Raw genomic sequence first — 13,202 nt, 5'->3', positions numbered from 1 at the left:
TTAGAAAAGCAGCTTAGCCCTGAATGGTGTATCTTAGTGGATGGAGTGTGGGCCTGCAAAGCAAAGGGCTGACGGTTTGATTCCCAGTCTGGGCGTGTGCCTGGGCTATCGGCCAGGTCCCCCCTGGGGTGGGGCATGTAAGAGGCAACCACACACTGATGTTTCTCTCCCTCTCTTTCTCTCTCCCTTAAACCTTCTTTCTAAAATTAAATAAGTAAATATTTTAAAAAGCAGCTTACATTTTTTGCTTTTGCATTGCTAATGACTGAAATTTATGCATCAAATAAGCGAATAACTGTGACAAGAATTGTTTAAATGTTAACTTAGTGCATTGCATTTAGAAAATATTTTGAAGTTTTAACTGCTCACATATCATTAGGTCAGCTTTTAAGAAGGCAATATGGTCAGTGCATATTTTTTAAGTAAATATGTAAGGTGAAAGAAAGGTGACTGTATATCTAAAATTAACCTTATAACTTTCCTATATACCAAATATATGAAATCTCATGTTTTAGTAGTGGTGAAAGTGCTAGTTCCTTTGTGATCTCTCCCTTACGTGCCATCTCTGCTGCTTTCCAGAGCTCTAAAATAATTAGGAGTTAATTCTTACATACATGTAATGAAAAAAAAAAAACCTGGCTCTAAAACTGACCTGTATAATACCTGAAATTTGTTACTGCATGGATTTTAACTGTGTCATATAGTGCTTAGGGGAATGAATGTGATTCTTGCCTTTTCCACTCAATAGCTGAGTAACCCATTTATTCAAACTTCCTTCAGTTCACTACTATTAGAAACCCACTGTGTTAGCAGCACAGTGCTGAAATAAAACAGGTGAGATCCCAGGTCTGCTTGGGCTTGGTCTCTTCGGGTCTCTTGAAGGTTACAAGTTCAGCGGGAAATAATGTTTTCTTTTTTTGCTCCCTAGGAAAAGAGCAAATGTTTACACGTTACCTTTGACTATAGCAATAAGGGACAATCAATGGGAGGCTGCACTCTGTTGTCAGCTTGGGTTTGAATCTTGGCTCTGCTGCTTACCAGCTAAGCAGGCGAATAATTTTCACGGTACTAATTGAAATAATGTGTGTAAGGTGCTTGCCTTAGCATTGAGCTTGCGTAAGTACTAAACTGAGTTAATGTTAGTTACCAATATTAACTTAGATGCTACAACATCTAAATTGCTGGAAAGTCAGAGTAAACTTTGAGAAAAAAACATCAAATTGCTCTTCTATTCTAGTATGTCTAAAACAAAGGCTGTGATTAAATGATTGTGTCTTAAATGACTGATCAACTTTAATTGTATTTTGAGGATCAGAACCTAAACCAGTGGAGAGTAAAGACACCTTGTTCTCAATTATCGCTCTATTAGAAAAGAACATCTTATATAAACATAGATAATGTAATTTTTTGTTCATTTCCTATAACCATGGCTTGAATAGCTTGGTAGATGAATGTTTGTTTAGTCACATCTAATGCTATTTATAGTGTAGAACAGGAATGTCTTTGGATGAACAGATTATGCACAAGCATTACAATGACCATATGTGGGATTTGTATGATCACTAGAAATTGTATTCATTAAAGACAAAACAAGACTTATTAGATCATTAAGTGCTTCACTGAGCATTTCAGATAGCCAAAAATTATGGTACACTGGTACTTAAAAATTCAGAATAATTCTCTGCGACAAAATAGTGGCTACAGCAAATGTCTACATTGGAAAATTCAATTTACTCAGAAGGTTCTTAGCATTGTAGGCCAGGATTGGTGGTTTGTCCTGTTGGTAGCTAATCTGCTGGATCCATATCAAAGCTAATCCACAGAGTTTTGAGGATCATACCTGTTGGAAGTCTGGTTTGTGGTATAATACTGCTTAGGTTCCTGGATTCAAGTAAAGGCAAGATAGCTTTTTATTATTGTTTAAAATGTATTTCATGGATTATGCTATTACAGTTGTCCTAATTGTTTCTCCTTTACCTCTCTACCCAGTATCCCCCATTTCCTTGTGCAGTTCCCCCCTTGGTTCATGTCTATGGGTCATGCATATGAGTTTTTTGGCTACTACAATTCCTGTAGTGTTCTTAATATCTCCCTGTCTATTTTGGGAGATTTGTACTTCTTAATTCCTGTACCTTTTCCACCATTCTCCCTCTTCCCCCTCCCAACTGATAACTCTTCAAATGATCTCCATATCTATGATTCTGTTTCTGTTCTGCTTGCTTGCTTAGTTTATTTCTTAGATTCAGTTGTTGATAGTTGTGAACTTATTGCCATTTTGATGTTTGTAGTTTTGATTTTATTCTTTTCCTTAAATAAGTTTCTTTAACATTTCATATAATAAGGGCTTGGTAATGAACTCCTTTAGCTTTACCTTTTCTGGGAAGCACTTGTTCTGCCCTTCCATTCTAAATGGTAACTTTGCTGGAGAGAGTAATCTAGGTGGTAGGTCCTTGCTTTTTCATCACTTTGAATACTTCTTGCCAGTTCCTTCTAGCCTGAAAAGTTTCTTTTGAGAAATCATAGTGTTATGGAAATTCCTTTGTAGGTAACTCTCTGCTTTCCTCTTGCTGCTTTTAAGATTCTCTCTTTATCTTTAACTTTTGGCATTTTAATTGTGTTGTGTCATGGCATGGTTCTCTTTTCATTCATCTTATTTGGGACTCTGTGCTTCCTGGACTTGCATGTTTATTTCCTTCACCACATTAGGAAAGTTTTCTTTCATTATTTTTTAAAATAAGTTTTCAATATCTAGCTCTTCCTCTGCTCTTTCTGGCATCCCTATGATTTGTATGTTGGTGCATTCGAAGATGTTCCAGAGGTTCCTTAGCCTATCCTTGGGGTTTTTTTTTCTTGCTGTTCTGATTGAATATCTTTTTCTTCTTTATGTTCCAAATCATTGATTTGATTCTTGGCTTCATCCCCTCAACTGTTGGTTCTCTCTAAATTTTTCTTTGTTTCACTTAGTGTAACTTACATTTCTACTTGGGTCTTTTTTACGCTGCTGAAGTAACCAGTGAGTTCTCTGAGCATCTTAATAACCAATGTTTTGAACTCTGCATCTGATAGATTGGTTATCTCCATTTTGCTTAATTCTTTTTCTAGAGTTTTGTTCTGTTCTTTCATTTGGACCATATTTCTTTGTCTCCACATTTTGGCAGCCTCCCTGTGTTTGTTTTTGTATATTAGATGGAGCTGCTTTGACTCTCTGTCTTATCAGTGTCACCTATTGTAGAAAAAGCACCTGTAAATTGTGTGGAGCAAAGCCTTAGGTAATAGCCAGGGTGGGGCAAACCATGTCATCACTCTGTGGTTCTGTGGGGAGGGCTCAGAAAAGGGACAATGGCTGCTTCTTGGCCTCTGGAGTTTTGTCTGGGAGGAAACTGTTTCCTGGCACTCACCTTGATGCCAGTCACTTCATGTTCTCCCCATGTGCCACTCATGCCCTTCCAGTTGTTTCCTGGTGTGGAAGCCCAGAGGAAGTGAATCTGTATAAGTCCTAAGTCTGTTGTAGGCCATTTAAGAGGAGACTCCTAAGAGTCCTACAGTTTCTTCCTCTGCTCCAATCCACATTAGTTTTTGCAACCAGAAGTTATAAGGACTTATCTTCCTGGCACTGGAACCCTGGGCTGGGTTGTCTGGGGTTGGGTTGGGATCCATCACTCTTGAGGTATCCCTCCTGATTTTTTCCATCACATATGGTTGTGGGACTGCCTGTTCCATGTCTCTGTGTATTTATGCACCTCTCTGTGTCTGGGTGAATGTGGTTTCTTTAATTTCTTGTCAGACTTCCACACAGCTCAATTTTCTGATGATTCCGGGTGATATTTGTGTTGTAATCTTCATGTAATTTTTGCTCTGGTTGTGTGAGGAGACAAGCCCTGTATACCTCTGCCTCCATCTTTACTGGAAGTCCAATAGCATTTTAAATATGCATAACTTTTGAAAAGCCACTTAGTTGTTTTACCTATTGAAAACCAGGGGAGAAATCAGGTTTAAATAAAATAAAAACTTTTTTGTTAAAATATTTGCATTCTGACAAAGTGTTTATATACTAAGACATTAAAATATAATTTACATTCACAAAATTTTGTAAATATATGAATATTCCTAGAAAGTTGTGTTAGTATTATTACCATCATGGTTTATAGTTTCTAAATAATTTATCATCATCATAGTATATAATTTTCACATAAATAATTAGGGAGATGTCAGACACATAGAATGAAAGCTCTCAATCTATGTATGTGTACTCTCAATTTACATGCATGATTTAGAAAATCTCACCAACTAATTACTTTACTGAGTCTCTGGCACTCAGTTTGCTGATAGAGGCAAGTGCCATCAAATCTTTGTTTACTATGAAGAGAAGTGCCTGGATTAGGTGATTTATCCCTAGATCTAGAGTTTTTTACACACAGAAAAATCTATGAATTTAAGAATCATTGACCTGGAAAGGATTCTGTGGGGTTTTCACTGGAACTAAGAAATGTGAAATCTTTAGTAAGTTAGAAAGGAATTTGGGGATTTGTGACATCTTTGATTCTTAAACCAAGGGCAAGAACACAGAAGATTGGGAATAGATGGAAAAAAATATTTTTTTAATTTAGATTTTATTTATTTATATTTAGAGAGAGGGGAAGGGAGGGAGAGAGAGAGGGAGAGAAACATCATTGTGTGGTTGCCTCTCACATGCCCCCTACTGGGGACCTGGCCTACAACCCAGGCATGTTCCCTGACTGGGAATCAAACTGGCGACCCTCTGGTTCACAGGCCAGCACTCAATCCACTGAGCCACACCAGCCAGGGAAATATATATGTATATTTTGCACTTGTGAGCATTTAATAAACTCCCCTCCCTGTGGCTTCAAGCTACCAGCACACAGGCCCTAACAACATCCTTAATCTTCTCCTCAGCTCATCTGCTGAAGGATTTGACCTTCACAGTGATCAAATTCTTTAGCAGATGAGCTGAGGAGAAGCTTTCCATTCCCCAGAACTTTGTAGTAGCCCAGTCGCACCACAGCAATGATTAGAGCTCCAGTCCTGTTTTTAGCAGCTTTTACCCTGTGTCTGCTCACTGACTAAGGTTCCCAGTTTATCAAGGTTGACAGTGGGGCAGAAGCTCTGGGTCCTCTTTAAGTGGTCATGCCTCACACCAACTTTCCCAAAGTAACCTGGGTGAAATTGTCAGAGTTGATCCTGTGATGATGCAAGCCACCAGTGTTACTTCAGCCTTCCAGGTGCGTCCTATGCCTGCCAGTGTGGCTGTGGCTGTGGTTCTGGCTCTTGGCGCTGAAGTTCCCAGGTCTTCCTCAGTCTGGATGGTATATTGGTGGCCAAGATGCAAGAGCTCGATGGAAGAATATTCAGATCATCTTACAATGACCCCTTAGATTTAATTTTACTTGGCTAGTTGCCAATTTACTTTGCAGTATTTATTGATGACACACTTTTAGTTTTGAGATAGATTCTGCTAATGTCAAACAATATTGAAGTCAGAGACATTCCTTTTAAGTTGCTATGACTATGTAAGTAAGAGTCCAGAAATAGCTAAGACTGAGTGAACTCAGATTGAGAAGATAAAGTCAGGTTTAGCAGACTGTGTTTGGAAACATGGAGATCTATATTTAGGAAGAAATGATAAGAACCTTTGAGGTCTTCATTTCACACTGGGAGATATTAGTGACTTGTATGTGGCAGAATTGAGTTTCCTTCTTCACAGGTATGTTCTTTTTATTGCAATGTACCTGTTTATAAATATAAAATATCTCTATCTTGCTCTCCCTCCTACTTTTTAAAAACAAGTTTAGCAAATGCAAATAAGTAGTTAACCCTTTGCCTGAATATCATTTGCCCCTAAAAGGACTAGTAGAAACATGTCAAAAGGAGCTAGAAGCCAACATATAGTGGTTCCTACTGGCCTAAGTTGGGGTACTTTGAGCTTCAAAAATGAAAACGATTGCAATGGATTAAAACAAACAAAATGGGGGAGGGTTCAAAGATGGGGGCATAGGTAATGCTTCACTTCCTCACACAATCAGAAGAAGGATAGCAGCTGATTTAAAAACAAAAAACAACCAGAACTGCCAGAAAATCAAACTGCATGGAAGTCTGATAACCAAGTAGTTAAAGAAGAAACATTCATCCAGACTGATAAGAGGGGCAGAGAGGACATGGGGTAAAGTGGCTACAGATTGGGGCAAGTGAGGCAGTGGCTGGTGGATGGGATTTCCCACTTTCTCATGCAGATAAGCTGGGAGGAACAACTGGGGAACAAGACAAACTGCACAACCCAGGCCTCCAGTGTGGGGAAACGTATCCTCAAAACCTCTGGCTGTAAAAACCTGTGGGGTTTGTGGTAGCAGGAGAAACTTCTAGTGTCACAGGAGAGTCTGTTGGAGGGACCCATGGGGTTCTAGAACGCACACAAACCCACTCACCCAGGAAGCAGCACCTGAAAGGGCACAATCCATTTGTGGGAAACAAGGGAAGTGATAGAAAGTGGGGTGAGAACTGAGCAAGAGGCATTGTTCCCTCTCTGTCCTTTCCCGCACATACAGAGCCACAACGCAGTGAAGTGGGTTGCCCCACTCTGACGAATATCTAAGGCCCCATCCCATACAATGTAAAAGGTGTGCCAAGACAAAGAAATATGGTCCAAATGAAAGAACAGATCAAAACTCCAGAAAAAACTAAGCAAGAAGGAGATAGCCAACCTATCAGATGCAGAGTTCAGAACACTGGTAATCAGGGTGCTCACAGAAATGATTGAGTTAGGTCACAAAATGAAGGAACAAATGAAGGGTATACAAAGAGAAATAAAGGAAAATATACAGGAAATCAACAGTGAAGGGAATAAAACTGGGACTCAAATCAATAATTTGGAAAAAAAGGAAGAAATGAACATCCAATTGGAACAGAATGAAGAAACAAGAATTTTAAAAAATGAGGAGAGGCTAAGGAACCTCTGGGACAACTTTAAACATTCCAACATCTGAATCATAGGGGTGCCAGAAGGAGAGGAACAGGAGGAAGAAATTGAATGCTTATTTGAATAAATAATGAAGGAAAACTTCCCAAATCTGGTGAAGGAACTAGACATGCAAGTCTAGGATGCTGAGAGAGTCCCAAAGAAGTTGGATCCAAGAAGGAACACACCAAGACACATCATAATTAAGTTACTGAAGATAAAAGATAAGGAGGGAATCTTAAAAGCAGCGGGAGGAAAGGAGAGAGTTACATACAAAGACTACCAGCTGATTTCTCATAAGAGACCTTATAGGCAAGAAGGGGCTGGAAAGAAGTATTTGAAGTCTTGAAGGACCTATAGCCATGATTACTCCACCCAGTAAAACTATCGTTTAGAGTGGAAAGGCAGATAAAGTACTTCCCAGATAACGTAAAATTGAAGGAGTTCATCATCACCAAGCCCTTATTACATGAAATGTTAAAGGGACTTACCTAAGGAAAAGAAGATCAAAACTATGAATAGTAAGAGGGTTACAAACTTACAACTGTAAACAACTGAACCTAAAAAAAAAAAAATAAGCAAACACCTAGAAGAGGAACAGAACCACAGAAATGTAGATCATATGGAGAGTTATCAGTGGGCAGGGGGAAGGTGAGAATGGGGGGTAAAGGAACAGAAAATAAGAAGCATAATTGGCAGGCATAAAATAGATGGGAGAGGTTAAAAATAGTATAGAAAATAGAGAAGCTGCAGAATGTATATGTACAATCCAAGGACATAAACTAAGGCAGAGGGGATGCTGGAGAATGGGGGTGGAAGGTGGAGGGGGAGAAAAAATGTGATAACTTTAATAGCATAATCAATAAAATATACTTAAAAATAAACAACATGTATACAAATTATGAGTTCACAGTGATATATTTAAAGAACAAAACAAAACTGATTTCTTCCTGGGGAAATAAGTACCAGATTTATTCTCTTCCCAGAAACCCCCAGAACAGACAAAATGCATGAAACAGTGGTCTTCAAGACACTGGATATCAAGGACAATAATTCCTGAGACGTGAGAAACAAAGAAGAAGGGCCCTACAATTCCCTCTGTATAATACATTGAAAGAGTTTCCAACGTACATCACAGGGAGGGGAAACATAGGCACAACACAGCTGTCAGAATTGAGAGGGAACAGAAAGTCCAGGGAGAGCAAGGCAGCCAGAGTTTAGAGGACTGACCAGCATGGAGAGAACTGCATTGAGAATCCCCGAGATGTGTGGCTTATTTCCCTTGTGTATCCAATCCTAATTAACCCATGAGTAAAGAAGTCAAAAGAGAAATCAGAAAGTGTCTGAAATGGAAGGAGAATAAAAACACAACACATTAGATTTATTGCGATGCTGGTAAAGTACTCTTTAGGTAAAATTACAGTAGTTCTCTGCCTCCTCCCATCCATCTGTGGTTTTGCTTTCTGTGGTTTCAGTTACCTGAGGTCAACCATAGTCCAAAAATATTAGATGGAAAATTCCAGAAATAAGCAACTCATACATTTTAAATTATGAGTTGTTCTGGGTAGTGTGATGAAATCTTGTGCCATCCTGCTCTGTCCCTCCAGGGACATACATACAACACAGTAGGATATTTTGAGAGACAAAAAGACCACATTCATATAACTTTTATTACATTATATTATTATAATTATTCTATCATGTTATTAATCTGTTGTCTAACCTACAAATTAAACTTTGTCATAGGTATGTATGTATAGGAAAAAAACAGCATCTATAGGTTTGGTACTATCCACAGTTTCAGGCAGTCTTTGGGAGTCTTGAAATGTATCCCACACAGGTAAGGGGGGGACTACTGTAATAGCACTGAACACCTGTGTAAGAAAAAATGAAAGATCTCAACTCAATGATTATAGCTCCTACCTTATGACACTTGAAAAAGAAGAGCAAATTACAAAGTAAGCAGAAGGAAGGAAATAATAAAGTTCAATGTGGAAATAAATGATATGAAAAATAAAAGTAACAGAAAATTAATAAAACCAAAAGCTGGTTCTTTATAAAATAGATGAAGTTGGTAAGCCCCTATTTAGACTGATTAAGAAAAAGAGAGATACAGAGAATACAAATTGCCAATATCGTGACTCAGAGGAGTGACATACCTTACAGATTCTGTAGATATCAAAAGTATAACAAGGACATATGGGCATCTTTATGCCTATAAATTCAACAAATTTGATGAAATAGAAAATTTATTTGAAAGCTACAAGCTACCAAAGCTCATTCACTTAAGAGAATATAGATTATCTTAATACTCCTATGTCTCTGAAGGAAACCGCATCTGTAGTTAAAAACCGTTCTTCCAGTAATCCTCTAGGCCCAGATTGCTCACTGGTGAATTTTACCAAATATTTGTTAAAAACCTTCTGAGTATCGTGTGTGTGTGTGTGTGTGTGTGTGTGTGTGTATTTATTTATTTATATATATGCGTATATATTTGAGTATTTACTAGTGAAATTACAAAATGTTAGGAATTTGGTTTAAAATAGTAAAAAATGAATACAAAGAAGAAAAGGAGAAAACTGGACAGGCCCATAAAGTAGACAAAAATGGTAAAGTATAGATAACTGAGCTGGGTTATAGGGCATGGAGGTTCATTATACTATTCTCATTTTGTTATATTGGATAATTTCCATAATGAGAAAGAAAGCCTGTAAGGGATAAAGAACTTTAAAATGTTGTTATTAATGTAACATGATAAAATCATAATATTCAATATTATACCTTTTAAGAATGCACAATAGCATGGGAGGTGCTTGAGATAATAAATAATATAAATATTAATTTAAAAATCAAATAGGCTTTTATAGAGTCTGAAATGTCAAATGGCAAGCTATTTTTACACTTAGTTGGAATGCATACCTCATAAATGCTGTGGGTTCATGAATTTAATGCCTCATATCTATTATGAATTGATTTATATCAGATCAGTTCAAATGATTTCAGTCAAGAAGATTTTACTTAAAATGATTTCAGGATGATGTCAAGGAAGTTTTGACAAAAAGTTTATTTTTATTATATGCTCTATTAGAATTTTATATATATATTTTTAACATTTTTTTTATTGATTATGCCATTACATTTGTTCTATTCCCCCCCTCCGTTCCCCTCCCCCCTGCATACCCCTCCTCCACCACTCCCCCCTTTAGTTCATGAACACGTGTCTCAAGTTCTTTAGATTCTGTATTTCCCCTACTATTCTTACCCTCCCCCTATCTATTTTCTATCTACTGTCTATGCTACTTATTTTCTGTACCTTCTCCCCCCTTCTCCTCCTCCCACTCCCCTGTTGCTAACCCTCCATGTGATCTTCATTTCTATGGTTCACTCCTGATCTAGCTGTCCTCTTAATTTGCTTTTGTTTTAGGTGTGGTTGTTGATAACTGTGAATTTGCTGTCCTTTCACTGTTCATCTTTTTAATCTTCTTTTTCTTAGGTAAGTCCCTTTAACATTTCATGTAATAAGGGCTTGGTGATGATGAACTCCTTGAATTTGGTCTTATCTGAGAAGCACTTTATCTGTCCTTCCATTCTAAATGAAAACTTTGCTGGATAGAGCAGTCTTGGATTTAGGTCTTTGGTTTTCATGACTTGGAATACTTCTTTCCAGCCCCTTCTTGCCTGTAAGGTCTCTTTTGAGAAATCTGCTGACAGTCTGATGGGAACTCCTTTGTAGGTGACTGTCCCCTTATCTCTTGCTGCTTCTAGGATTCTCTCCTTCATTTTAATCTTGGCTAATGTAATGATGATGTGCCTTGGTGTGTTCCTTCTTGGGTCTAACTTGTTTGGGACTCTCTGAGCTTCCTGGATTTCCTGGAAGTCTATTTCCTCTGCCAGAATGGGGAAGTTCTCTTTTATTATTTGTTCAAATAAGTTTTCCACTGGTGGCTGTTCCTCTTCCCCTTCTGGTACCCCTATAATTCGAATGTTGGAACGTTTAAAGATGTCCTGGAGGTTCCTAAGCCTCTCCTAATTTTTTTTGAATTCTTGTTTCTTCATTCTTTTCTGTTTGGTCATTTTTTCCTTCCTTCTGGTCCACTCCCTTGATTTGAGTCTCAGTTTCCTTTCCATTACTATTGGTTTCCTGTGCATTACCATTCATTTCAATTAGTATAGCTTTCATATGTTTCTCTAATTTGTGACTAAAATCAACCAGTTCTGTGAGGATCCTGATCACCAGTGTTTTGAACTGTGCATCTGAAAGTTTGGCTATTTCTTCATTGCTTAGATTTATCGGCTCTGGGGCTCTGAGTTGTTCGTGAGCCATTTTTGGTCTGTTCGTGCCCGTTAAGTATGAGGAGCAGAGCCTTAGTTGTTTACCAGGGTGGGGCCACCCAGGTCGCTGGTTTGTGACACTGTATGTGGGGGCGGGGTCAGAGAGGGAGCAATGGCGGTCCTCTTCGCTAGCCCAGTCCGTCCCACCACTCGCCCCAGCCTGTTTATCAGATCGTAATTGTGCGAGCCTGCTGCCCCGCGCCATTCAGTCTCAATGCTCACCTCTTCACTGGTTTATCTGCATGCAAATGTGCGACCTATCGCAGACAGCCAGCCGCACCTCTTCCCTGTGCCCGCCCGTAGCTAGCCCGCACCTGGGATCCGCGCCTTCGGCTGCTTGCGCACCACCTGGTCAGGGATCTTTTTGGTCAGCCAGCTGCGCTGCTGGCTTCGCCCCTCTTACCAGTGTAGCTGAGCATTTTGGTTTTTTTTGGACTCCGTATTGTGGATTTTCTGTGTGGTTTTGGTTGTGTTTATTGTTGTTAAAAATTTGTTGTTCTTAGATATGGTTGTACGCGGACACAAGGTGTTTCCACCTACGCCTCCATCTTGGCGGATGTCCAAGAATTTTATATTTTTTATAAATTAGGGATAGATGTATTTTTTAGGTTGTTGAAATATTTTAAAGTTATGACTGTTAATTAATAATATTAGGTCTGATACTATATTAAATCTTATTGTTTCTTCAGTTATTTAGTTTATAAGCATGAACTGACTTCGTGGGCTGTGATAGGTATGGGCCTGGTTGAAGATTTTTATGTTGGCTAGTGCTTCTTTTTAACAGTCATTTGGGGGAGGTGACAGCAAAACAAAATGCCCAAACTTCTGATATTTTCTTAAGCCATAATCACATTTAAAACACTGTTTAAAAAATCATGTTTTTAAAAAGTGCTTATGCTTGAAAATATGAAATTGATTTTTTTAGTCGATTTAACATAAGTAACGGAAAGTATGTTCATTCATGCAGCTAACTCAATTTTCATCTTCCTTTTCTTGTTAATTCAGAGACTAGAAAAAAAGATGGACTTTTTTGCCTTTTACATTTCTAAACAACTGATCAGTTAAGAATGCCTCATTCTAAAGGAAGAGCATATTATGTTTTTTGCTCCTTTAGGGGTGATATTACTGTTTAGTCATAGATTATCATTTCCTTTGTTTCTGATTAATTGTAGTACTTGAGTGATATTTTATATGTGAAAAGTACATATTCTTACATTCATTCAGCTCTGAAATGTTCTGTACTAAGTCTGATTCAGTGTGTGTCATGAAAGGTCTGTTTTGCATGACCGTGTTTTCAATTCTTCTCAGCCTTCTGGGAGTTAAGAGTTGGGTCAAAAACTGAGTGTTGAGAATATCTGTGCCTGATCTGATCCATTAATTTTTTTCTTAAAGGTTTGGAACAACCAGATATTGCTGTCATCAGAGCTAATGTTGTGACTGCTGATTGTATGACTTTAGGCAAATCACCTCATCTCTTTGCCTCAGTTTCCTAATCTGTAAAATGATTATAATAATGGCATCTACCTTCCTCTAGGTTTGTGGAGGGAGAGTGCTTCACACATAACTAAAGAAGCAGTTGAAAAGTGTAATGAATAAATAAAATAATTACTGAGAAAAATATTCATTATGGTATATGATAGTTCTTATGACTTTAGTCTTAACGTACTTATAATCTTTCATTAAAATAAAAATGTAAAATAATTTTCATGAAAACAAGTCTGACTTGAAAACTTGATGAACTTGAGTATCAATGCTGAATCTCACAAATAATAATTGTCTTCTCTTCCCTTTTTTCTTCCTGCTGACCTTTTAAGGGTCATTTAATGATTTATGTTAACACATTGCACGACTAAGATAGCATTTTTAATAAAAATTATTTTAAATATTCCTACATAGCAAT

At 37.9% G+C, this 13,202-nt stretch overlaps 1 protein-coding gene across 1 annotated transcript in view; it reads left to right on the top strand.

Annotated features, from left to right (window-relative positions):
- The window catches only part of FBXL17 (F-box and leucine rich repeat protein 17), a 493,730-nt gene that overhangs the window by 154,060 nt on the left and 326,468 nt on the right, over nucleotides 1–13,202 (top strand). The window lies entirely within an intron of this gene.

The sequence above is a fragment of the Artibeus jamaicensis genome, unplaced genomic scaffold (genome assembly GCF_021234435.1).
Source record: "Artibeus jamaicensis isolate MK-2021 breed Jamaican fruit bat unplaced genomic scaffold, CSHL_Jam_final contig_402, whole genome shotgun sequence".
Taxonomy (NCBI): domain Eukaryota; kingdom Metazoa; phylum Chordata; class Mammalia; order Chiroptera; family Phyllostomidae; genus Artibeus; species Artibeus jamaicensis.
The sequence above is the reverse complement of the archived record's forward strand: the minus strand, read 5'-3'. Positions and strand labels throughout refer to the sequence as shown.